The sequence below is a fragment of the Chiloscyllium plagiosum genome, chromosome 9 (assembly GCF_004010195.1).
Source record: "Chiloscyllium plagiosum isolate BGI_BamShark_2017 chromosome 9, ASM401019v2, whole genome shotgun sequence".
NCBI lineage: Eukaryota > Metazoa > Chordata > Chondrichthyes > Orectolobiformes > Hemiscylliidae > Chiloscyllium > Chiloscyllium plagiosum.
The window spans coordinates 34,407,303-34,419,529 of record NC_057718.1 but is presented as its reverse complement, the minus strand read 5'-3'; the positions used below and the strand labels follow the sequence as shown (position 1 = coordinate 34,419,529).

The 12,227-nt window shown below is 40.3% G+C and overlaps 1 long non-coding RNA gene across 1 annotated transcript in view; it reads left to right on the top strand.

Moving 5' to 3' along the window:
* The window catches only part of LOC122552762, a 45,287-nt gene extending 34,143 nt beyond the window's left edge, over positions 1–11,144 (top strand). The window contains exon 3 of the long non-coding RNA XR_006312484.1: positions 11,073–11,144. This is a non-coding gene — a long non-coding RNA (uncharacterized LOC122552762). The remainder of the gene's footprint in view (positions 1–11,072) is intronic.
* Positions 11,145–12,227: the final 1,083 nt, after the last annotated feature.

Below are 12,227 nucleotides of genomic sequence, written 5' to 3'. Positions count from 1 at the left end.
ATCCCTAATTTTATCACAAAAGCTAATCTGGTGACTGTCAAGTAATGATTCAGCAAGGCTCAGGTTTAATGTTAGGCTGTACTGAGTTAGCCAGTGAAGAAATAATGGTGCTCTTTGTGCCCACAAATGATCAGACAGCTCCACGATACTATCCAAGGGCTGTAGATGCCAGGTTAGAACAAAATCTGTAATATCTATTCAGTGGTTGACTATTATTCCAAGTAGTTGAAACTTTATTGCTGGAACAGCACAGCAGGTCAGGCAGCATCCAGGGAACAGGAGATTCGACGTTTCGGGCACAGGCCCTTCTTCAGGCCCTTATTCCAAGTAACAATGCCAAGGTTCATAATTAGTCAATCGCATCTTGTCCCACAGGCTGGAATTTTAAACACCAACAGCGCAGGCCCATATGCAGGAATGTACATGGCATACCCTGGATCCCAATGTGATTTTAAAAGCAAAAGGATATCTGGAAGCCTCTCACCTTCAGTTTGCTGGTCTTCAAGCTCACTAGCAGGTGGGACTGGAGTAAGTAATCTAAAATAGGTTCGTTGTGAGAGTAAATAAATGCCATCAAGACATTGGATAGGGCAGTGCCATCAAAATGGAGGACAGTGTTCATGATCTGAAGTTGTTGAGAGCTCAAACGCTGAATCCTGAAGGTTGTAACATGCTTCACTAGAAAATGAGACAGAGACAGAGAGAGACAGAGAGAGAGAGACAGAGAGAGAGAGACAGAGACAGAGACAGAGAGAGACAGAGAGAGAGAGACAGAGAGACCAAGACTGGAGCAGTTTGCAATGAGGTTTCACTGGAACACTGCAGCAGGATTAGGATAAAAATGTTAGCATAGGAGCGTGACGAATCCCAACAGTCTTCAGGTTGCAACACTGAGTTCAGGAACATCAGAGCATGAACACTGCCCTGCATTTTAATTGTACTGCATTCTCCCTGGAATGTCATGCTCTCGAGAGGATGAGAGGGAGAGAAAGGAGAAGTGGTAGGATTCCTCAACCCAGAGTCAAAATCCAGCCTAAAATGTTGAATTAAGCTTGCAAATCCATGTCAGTTTGTAGTTTACGTAAATGACCTGGATGAAAGGATGACAGGTATGATTGCTAATTTTGTTGATGACACAAAGGTATGTAGGGAAGTAAGTTGTGAAAGGACATATGGAGACTACAAAGGGATATAAATAGATTAAGGGACTGGACAAAGATGTGGAAAATGTGAAATAGTTCATTTTGGCAGGATGATTAAAAAAGAAGCATGTGTCTACATAGCGAGAGGTTGCAGAGCTTGAAGACACCAAGGGAGTTGTTTGTCCTCATGTACAAATCACAGAAGGTTAGTATGCAGGTACAGCAAATAATTAGGAAAGCTAATAGAGCATTATTGTTTACTGTGAACGGAGTTGATAACAAAAGTAGGGAGTGTACACTTCAGTTATACAGGGCATTGGTGAGACCATGTCTGTACAGTATTAGTCTCCTTATTAAAGGAAGGCTGAAAGTGCATTTGAAACTTTTCAGAGAACGTTAACTGGATGAATACCTAAAATAGATGAGTTGCCTTGTGAAGAAAGGTTGGACAGCCTAGAAATGTGTCTGTTGGAGTTGAGAAGAGAAAGAGGTGACTTGTTTGAAACAAATACGATCCTGAAGAATCTTGACAGGGTGAATATGGAAAGGATGTTTTTTTTTGTGTAAGAATCTATAACTAGGGGTCACTGTATAAAAATAAGGGATTGCCCGTTTAACACAGCGATAAAGAAACATCTTTCTCTCAGAAATTCGTGAGTTGTTGGAAGTTGATGGCTTTGAGTATTTTTCGGGCAGAGGTTGATAGATCCTTAATACAAAAAGGAGTGAAAGGATATTGGGGTAGGCAGCAATGTAGAATAATCAGAACAGCCATGATCTTACTGAATGGCAGAGTAGACAAGAGGGTTCAATAGGCCTATTTCTATTCCCAACTTGCCTGTACATATCCAACCACAGAAATAATGGTTCACAAAGAAAAGTGAATTGTGAGGGATTTATTTGAATTTAAATAATTCAGGGGTAAAATTCTTCTTAATTTCCAAAGTGGTCTTCAATGGAGTTAACGCATGTGAGTTTTTTTTTGAACTGCAAAACATAGCTTCACTCTCCACATCTGTTGGAAGCTTAGATATATTAGGGTCTTCTAAAAATAAGGTACAACTGTAGCCAATCCCAAAAATACCTGTAAGAATGTGAAACATTTAACTAAGCAATGCTTTAAGAGATATAAATAGCAGCCTGAGCTAACGTATTCATGGGCTGTGCAATTTCTAGAGGAAATGGAGGCCTTGCACAGACAGCAGAAAGCATGCATGACAAACATCTGCAAATTTAATCAACAATATGAGGGAAGTGACAACTCTTGTACAATACAGAAATGAAACCATGAATAGCCAGCTAGTACTACGGGCTTCAGAGGACATCAGCTTCAGCTTGCACATAAGTGGAAATTCATGTGAATAGTGGAGTTATGGACAAATATGTTTAACTTGAATGACACAAAAAGCAAATGTGAAAGATAACTGTGAAAGCAGGTGAACAGATACAAATCAATGGTCATTGATGCAACAAGACTCACAAGGGTTGTTTGCTTGGTATGTTTAAAGTGAGTGGAGAATGACAGAATGACAGAGTAAAGAAGAAGTCCATTTGGCCTTTTGAACACATTACCCAATTCATTCCACTCTCCTGCTCTTTTCACTTAGTCCATGTCCCCCCATCAAGTATTTATCAAATTCCTTGTGAAAAGTATTATTTGATGATTCTGAAGGTGTTAATGTTCATCTCACATTAGCTCAATCCACTGTTTGAGGGTGGAGCCAAGGGGCTGAATCTGACTGGAGACCAGTCAAGTGTCATGGATGGTTTCACTCTGGTGAGATTTCTTATGCTGTTGTCCCGAAATCAGTTCATTAACTAGGCACCACAACCAAATGGCAGCCTACCTGCCATACTCTCCCGCTCGCCAAAGTCATCACTTTGGTATTCACGACTACCTCGATATCCCAGCATCCCTGACATTGGCACCATCTTTCAATCCCAGTTGTGCACTAGTCATTGGCAAACAAAAATGGCCCTTCACATGCATGCAGTGGGACAGCAAACCCCAGGTCTACAACTGATACCTTACCTTACACGTAAATGCACATTCATCCATCTATCACAGATTAAGCACTAAGCCATACTGTGTTTTTTACTGGAGCAAAGGAGATTGAGGGGTGACCTTACAGAGGTTTAGAAAATCATAAGGGACATAGTTAAAGTGAATTTCAAAGGTCTTTTTCCTAGTGTAGGTGAGTTCAAGACTACAGGGCATATTTTTAAGATAAGAGGAGAAAGATTTAAAAGAGACCTGAGGGGCAACCTTTTCCACACAAAACGTTGACAGGGATAGTGGGATCCCCTTCTCCCAGCACTTTAGTATCCATCACACCTTCTCTTTGCCTGCTTCAATTGTTCAAATCCTCGTACTCAAGGATTATACAGCTTATTGTGTCCAGTGTGTATAACAGAACCTTCCCATCCCATCTCCCCTCGCTAAACAGATCTAAGCAGTGGAACCTTACCTTCAGAAGACCCGTGGTCTCCTCTGCCATGGTCCTGCTTGAAGAATGAATTACCTTGCACATAAACTCTATCTTAGTCTGGGATTGCATAATGGACACATCAGCTACAGTTGGAGTTGGTAGCCCTTGATTCCTCATAACCATCCTTGTAAGACATCTGGTCCTTGAAATGCAGCAGGAACATGAGATGTCACATCGGTATCATGGCAGCGGCCAGTGTACCTGGTGCAGACTTCTAAGATGTGGTATCAATGATCACAGACCTTGTACATTCATGGAATTGGAATCCTTTCCCTCTGATGAATTCAGCTACATCAACTGGAATTACATTATTCAGCTGTCATTTTTACTTCCTGCATTTAGTCCTGTTCATTATCAATCTCCACATTCTCCAGCACCTTCCCCACTTCCCACCCCCATCAACCCCCACCCCCAATTTGAGGCCATGTTAGTAGTGACTGCCAATTACATCTGAGCTGAAAAATGTGTTGCTGGAAAAGCGCAGCAGGTCAGGCAGCATCAAAGGAGCAGGAGAATCGAGCAAGAGATTTCCTGAAAAAGGGCTTATGCCCGAAACATCGATTCTCCTGCTCCTTTGATGCTGCCTGACCTGCTGCGCTTTTCCAGCAACACATTTTTCAGCTCTGATCTCCAGCATCAGCAGTCCTCACTTTCTCCACTGCCAATTACATCCCCTGCTATAGAATCCCATGTCCATGTGTTCACTATTGCCTCTCCATCTTGATTCAAATTTCCCGTCTTCATTATCCTTGTCCCCTTTGCATTCCATGAAGTAGAGATGCTGGTGTTAGACTAGGGTGGACAAAGCCAGAAGTCACATAGCACCACTTTATAGACCAACAAGTTTATTTGAAATCCCATACCTGTACCTGACGAAGAGGCTACGCTTCAAAAGCTTGTGTGATTTCAAATCAACCTGTTGGACTATAACCTGGTATCGTGTGACTTCTCCCTTTGCCTCCCAGTTGCTGCCTCCAATTCCAGGCACTGAATTCATCAACTGCCTGCATACAGCAGTGTCCCCTGATAATCCCACCTCCCCCCTTTAATTGTCACCCTACTCCCTTCAGGATTGACCATGACAAATCCCTTTGACTGACATCGACAGATAGTCCCGGCTGTCCTGAATGAACTGTGTGCAGCTCCCCGATTGACTGACTTACCGAGAATCCCCTGACTGGGTGCACGCGACCTGCCAGACTAACCATGGTCCACCTCCCAGACTGTGGTGGATTCTCTGACCATAACTGCCCAAAGCAGCCGATGACTGACTGACTGCACACAAACCACTGGATTGAGATTGGGATGATGCTGTTAATTTCTGCACCAGATCCCCTGAGTAATGTTAGCCTCCCTTGCCGTGATTGTGGATTACTCACATTGCACCTTGAGACATTGCCACTTCATTGCAGTGAGCTTGCTGCGAGGCTGCTGGTGCACACTTTAGGAGTGAGAGTGATATTGTGCCATACAGCAATATGTTAGCCATCTTCCCAACATGTTCTACATAAAAACATAACAAGCAGAAGTATGACTTTTGTCCCTCAGGCCTACCCTGCCATTCCATAAGATCAAAACTGATCTGCCCCAGGCCTCAACTTCTCTTTCATTTGGATCAGCATAGCCATCAGCTCAATATTTCAAGTATCTATCTACCTCCACTTAATACCTTCAGTGATCAAGCCTCCACAATTCTCTGAAGTAGAGAACCCCAGACATTAACTACCCTCTGGGGAGAGACATTTCTTTGCATCTAATTGTTGAATTAGTGACCTCTTATTTTGTGACTATGTCCTCTAGTTCAAGATTCCTCTGTAAGTAGAAAAATCTTATCATCTACCCTGTCAGCCCTCTCCAAAGCATGTATGTTTTCTTAAATCACATCTTATTCTTATAAGCCAAATGAATAAAGGTGTAATTTGTTTCACCATTCTTGGTAAGTCAACCCCTTCATCCCAGGAATTACCCTAATGAATCTCTTTTGAACAATCTCCAGGGCCAATAAATCCTTGCTTAAAACATGGACCAAAACTGTGTACAGTACTCTCAGGTGTGGTCTCACCAACACCCTCAACAGTTATAACAAGACTTCCCAATTTTTAAACTCTGCTTCCTTGGCAATAAAGGCTAACATTCCATTTTGTGTCTTAGTTATTTGCTGCATCTGCATGTTAGCCTTTTCTGTTTTGTGCACCAGAACACCAGATCCCTCTGCACTGCACTTTTTAGGAGTCTCTCTCTCCCGTCCCGGTCTGCCTTTGATTCTTTCTCTAAAAGTGCATGACCTCACGCTTTCCTACATTTAAACTCCGTCAAATTTTTGCCACTGACTTTCCACTCTAGTTTTCAACAAATATCAACTTCATATGGTCTAAGTGATTATTCCTGAACATATATATTTGTTGCTGTCATGCTGTCAGGACTTTGAGTTTAGTCCTGATCATTACCATGCTCCACATGCTCCAGCACTCTGCCCCCACCCAGCTCCCATGGTGGTGGTGACTGGTTATTGCTATCACGCAATAAATGTTCTTATTATCTAAGAACAATGCCTCCTTCCTAAATACTCTGCAGAGGTGTAGCCTCTAATGTTAATTGCTAGATAGGCCCAAGACAAAGCTAACAGAGAGATGAAATGGTAACAACAATCTCAAACAGCCCTTACCCAGTACTATAGATTAGTATAAGTGGCAAATTGTATGAGGTGCTAGTTACTGTGGGAAATAAAGTGTTAACAGAATGAACACTGAAAGCTATTTCTTTGTCTGGTACATCAGAGTGAATAGTGTTGAATTGTTTTACTTTCTCATGATATGACATCTACGTATATAAATGCAATTATTCAAGGCATAAAATTTGATTCAAAGAGAAATAAAATGTGATCAAACAGGGGCATTTTGTCTCCTGAAATCACATGTCTCCTCTGACTAAAATGTGCAGGTGACTTCTCTTCATTAATGATCTTCCCTACGTAAACTTCAGTATTGTGTAAATCTGCTACCTTTGGAGTGATGTTTTAAAATGGCAGCATATCCATTTTGAAATATGGGGACAAAAACGATGTACTGTGATTCAGGCAAGGCCTCACCAAATACCCTGGACAATTGTACTAAAGACTTCTCTTTTTTAAAAAATTCCAGCCCCTAGCAATAAAGGATAAAATATCATTTGCCTCTTTAATTGCTTGCTCCACCTGCATGTTTTGTATTTCATGCACAAGAATATCCAGATCCAGCTGCACTGTACTTTATTGGAATCTCTCTACCACTTAAATAACAGTCTGCCTTTTGGGTTGTCCTATCAAAGGCCAATTCAGTCTCCTCCAGAGGTTCACAGCATCATAGATGCCAGTCCTTAGCCAACTTGATTCACTCCACATGATTTCAAGACATTGTTGAAGGCATTAAGTTAAAAATCACACAACACCAGGTTATAGTCCAAAAGGTTTAATTGGAAGCACTAGCTTTCAGAATGCTGCTCCTTCACCAGGTGGTTATACCTGATTGCACAACCATCTGATGAAGGAGCAGCGCTTCCAATTAAATCTGTTGGACTATAACCTGGTGTTGTGTGATTTTTAACTTTGTACACCCCAGTCCAACACCGGCATCTCTAAATATTGAAGGCATTAGATACTAAAAAGGCTAGGATCCAGAGAACATTCTGGCAATGGTATTGAAGATTTGTGCTCTAGAACTTGAAAATTAATCCAAAGGTTTGTGGCATTCAATTTAACACACACAGGTAAAATAATAAAGATGATTGAAAATTAGTACAACAAACCAAACAAGATCATTTACATTGGTGTAGCTGAGAAAGATTGACAACTGACCATAATCATTCACACAATCCATTCCTGCCATTGCCTGAAAAGAACATGTCGTAAAAAAGTCAAATGTTATCGTAAAAATAGATAGAGACAACAAGAATCTAGTCAAACAAGCTTAATGTCCAGAAGTAGGCCATAAGTTGTAAAATATCCATTTTCAAAATATATTTATTACATTGTATATTATATAATTAAACTTTTGGATGAAAGAGATTTTGTACACATAGTGATGCAATTCTCTGTGCATGCATTCTGTGTTGACCTATAAAGTCCCAGCACCAATTTCAGGAATTGAACTGAGCTAAAATTTCCAGGAAAAATCCAAATTCTTATATAATTTCTGATGTACCAAGGATACGCTGTATTACCAATGTCTAATAGCACATTGTGAAGGATTATTGTCTGGTACACTAAAAGGAATTTATCCTTGTTATCTGGGTGTCATCCTGACCTAGGCCTTAAATAATGTAGATTTTGAGCTGCTTCTGAAAACAAAACTCTCCTTAGCTATTTAATTATCAGATCGATTGATGTGAGCTGTATTCCTGTAGCTGACCTGATTGCAGTGTCTACTTTGATGTTTAGTAAGGAATGATAGCTCCTATTTTAACTCTAGATGTTCCAAAATAATATCAGATAAAATACAGAAATTTCCCACATTTAGGAATACAGGAACATGGAAATTAAGAGTAAGGACAGACCATTGGCCTATTAGGTCTGTTCAACCAGTCAACATGATCATGGCTGATCATTTATCTCAATGCCATTTTTCCAGTCTCTCTCCATACGCCTCGACACCTAGAAATCCATCTATCTCGTTCTTTAATCTGTGTAGTGATTTGGCCTACACAGCTGCCTTTGTTAGAGAATTCCATTGGTTCACCAAACTCTGAGGAAATGTCCCCACATCTCAGTTCAAAATGGCCTACCCTTTATCTTGAAACCATGACCCATTGTTCTGGAACTGGCCGGGGAAACATTATCCCTGCATTTAGTCTGTCCAGCCCTGCCCGAATTTCATACATTTCAATAAGATCACCTGAATGTTCTTCTTCCCCAGTCACTGAAAGCAAGCATGCAGGTGCAGTAAACAGCTAGAAAAACAAATACTATGTTGATCTTTACTACAAGAGGGCTCCCAAGAGGATTCAAGAGTATCCCATTTGGTACTGCTTTTCACTGTGAAAGAAACCCATTTATTCCTACTTTCTGTTTCCTTTCTGATGAACATTTCTTGATCAACTTGAGTTTCTTACCATCAATCCCATATGCTTTGACTTTGTACAATAACCTCTCATAGGACTTTACCTAAAGCTTTCTGAAGGCCCATATATATTACACAGACTGGGGCTCCCTTATTGTTTAACCAGTTACATGCTCAAAACATTCCATCAATTTATTTCATAAGTCCATATTTGCTTTGTATGAGACCCTTTTGTATTTTCTAAGTGTCCTGTTATCACATTATTTATTATATATTCAAGCATTTTCCCTACTCCTGATTTTTGGCTAATGGGTCAGTAATTCCTTGAGTTCTCCCTCTATCCCTTTTAAAATACTGGGGTTGCATTTGCCATCCTCCAAATCAGGGACTGTTCCGGAATCAGCAAAACTTAGAAGACGACAAGTAATGCGCCCATCTATTTCCACGGTCACCTCATTTAGTACCTTGGAGTATAGATTATCAGGTCCAAGGGATTCATTAATTACAGTTCCATATATCTCTTCAGAACATTTTTTTTATTAATGTTAATCTCTTTCAATTCTACTTTCCCAATAGACTCTTGCTTCCCTGGCATTGCTGGGCATTTTTTAATGTTTGTGAAGATAGTACTAATTGCACCACTATTTCTTTGTTTTCCATTATCAGTTCTACCATTTCAGACTGGAGGACCTTACATTTGTCTTCACTAATCTTTTCTTTTTACACATGTACAGAAGTTCTTAAAGTCTAAGTTTATTTTCCTTGCAAGTTTATTCTCATGCTTTACCCTGTTAATGAACCTCTTTGTCCTCCTTTGGCTTAATTGTCCTTTGCTCATTGTCCCTAGGGCTGCCATCTTGTCCAACAACTTTCCATGATTTCTCTTTGCATCTAGTTCTTTACTTAACTTGTTTCGTTAACCATGATAGGCACACTTCTCCTGTTGTGTTCTTTGACCCAAAATGAATTGATAGTTGCTGCAACATATGCATTCATTTCTAAAATATTAATCTTTGCTTGGCCACTGTCTTGCTTTTTTAACAAAGTTACCATTTCTGTTACAGCCACTCATCCTATCATACCTTCATAGTTTCCCTTGTTTAGGTTTAGGATCCCACTTTCAGATTGGATTACTTCATTTTCTATCCCAATGAAGAATTCTATCATGTGATAGTCACTTATTTTTTCTCCGAAGCACCTCACACAACAAGATTATAAATTAGCCCTTCTTGTTACCACTTTTCAAAAGGAGGGTGAGATTCAGGGTAGAATGGGAGAACAGTGAACTCAAAAAAGACAGAGCATTAAGTGAGAAAAGAAAAGCTGAAAACTTTCAGAAGGTCAGACAGTGTCCTTGGGGAGAGGGCAGTGGGACCGACACTCAGGTCAATGACCAACCCAGAGAACAGAGTCAGGATTTGAAGTATTAACCAAACCCTCCTCTCCCTGTGTCTACAGTTGTTTTACCAGTTTTATCCTAACATTATAACACAACACTGTCAGATCCCATTGGTTTTACTTGGTTTGGGTTTTTACCATTTCCGAATACATTGGAAAACTGATGTTGATATAAGCCTAATTGAAAGCACCTTCAATTTGAAGGCATCATTCTATGTCTGTCTTTGGCAGAGGAGTGAAACACTGCTTCTGTCACTGTATAAATTCCAAGCATATTGCTCTTCAATGAGCTCCAAATCAGTCTCTGTTTACAATTGACAGAACAACTTTAGTAATAGTGGGTTTTGATGAGCTTTCTCCTTTTCCCAGCTCTTCTACTTCTCATTTAACATCTCTCCAGAAGTATTGTGTATTCATTTTGCACTTGTCCACCCAAGCATTTAAGTTGTTCCTATTATTATCTCCCTCTGTGCTCCACGCTCAGCAGTTGCCAGCTATCTTCAATTTCTTAATGTCACCTTTTAGAGTAAGTATTGTTAACATGATTTAGGCTACATAGTAAGTATTGTCAATGTGATGTAGACTACAATGCAAGCACAAGTAAATCCAACTTTTAATTTGCATTTACCAAACCAAAAACCCTTAATGCTGGGAATGTGTGTTACCGTGTGTGCTAAGCTGGTTTAGGTCTGAGACGAATTTTAGGAGCGTGGGAAAATTTACTCAAAGATCTGCTAAAGTCAATGAACGAAATTACTTTACATTAACACACTCTTAATGCGTCAGTTCAAATGCACAGAGGGATTTGACCCTTGTGTGTCAGCACACCACTTGACAATGGGAGCCATTTCAGTTATACCCGATAGAGGTATTGGCTCACTGTGGATAAGTACTTTCTGGTGCAGGTCACAGGATAGTGATTAAGAATACGAACCCAGGCTAACTTCTTTTTATTATCATCTGACCCCATGGATGCTGAAACCAATTTTAATGCCGTATTTCTCTTTCAGATGAGATCTTCTCATCAAGCAAATCTAAGCAGGAATACAACTTTGGAGATTTAGCTCAGTATTACTCAGCATCACCCTGTTGAAGGAGCGTTTTCTTAATGTTTTATGACTGACATTCAAAAGAAATAAAACAATAAATTGCAAAAGTCTGTGTTGAAATTAATGCCTGCTACAATTTGTCGGTAGCTCTATCGGCAAGTTGGTGAAATGACTTTGCAACTTGCACATCAGGAATTTCCAAGGAAATTTCTGTAATATGTAGACAAAGCCTTTCAAGCCAAAGCCTTTAGAAACACATGCAACAATCAGAAAGGTAACACCTATATAATAACTCGCCAGTATCACTTGCAAGGTAGCTGTGTAACAGTGATAAGTTTAACAAGTGAATATAGGCAGTATGGTTACTAAGTTTGCAGATGACACCAAAATTGGTGGTGTAGTGGACAGTGAAGGAGGTTACCTCAGAATCCAACAGGTCCGTGATCAGATGGGCCAATGGGCCAAGGAGTAGCAGATGGAGTTTAATTTAGATAAATGTGAGGTACTGCATTTTGGAAAGGCAAATCAGTGCAGAACTTACACTTAATACACTTAATAGTATGTTTCTGGGGAGTGTTGCTGAACAAAGAGACCCTGGAGTGCAGGTTCATAGTCCCTTGAAAGTGGAATTGCAGGTAGAAAGGATAGTGAAGAAGATGTTTGATACATTTGTCTTTAGAGGTCAGTGCTTTGAGTGTAGGAGTTAGGAGGTCATGTTGCAGCTGTACAGGACATTGGTTAGGCCACTTTTGGAAAACCACATTTAATTCTGGTCTCCCTGTTATAGCAAAGATGTTGTGAAACTTGAAAGTGTTCAGAGAAAATTTACAAGAATGTTGCCAGGATTGGAGGTTTTGAGTTATAGGGAGAGGCTGAATAGGCTGGGGCTGTTTTCTCTGGAGAGTTGGAAGCTGAGGGGTGACCTTATCGAGGTTTATAAAATCATGAGGGGCATGCATAAGGTAAATAGACAAGGTCTTTTCCCTGGGGAGGGGGAGTCAAATACTAGAGGGCATAGGTTTAAGGTGAGAGGGGAATGATTTAAGTGGGACAACCTTTTCTTGCAGAGGGTGGTGTATGTATGTAATGAGCTGCCAGAGGAAGTGGTGGAGGCTG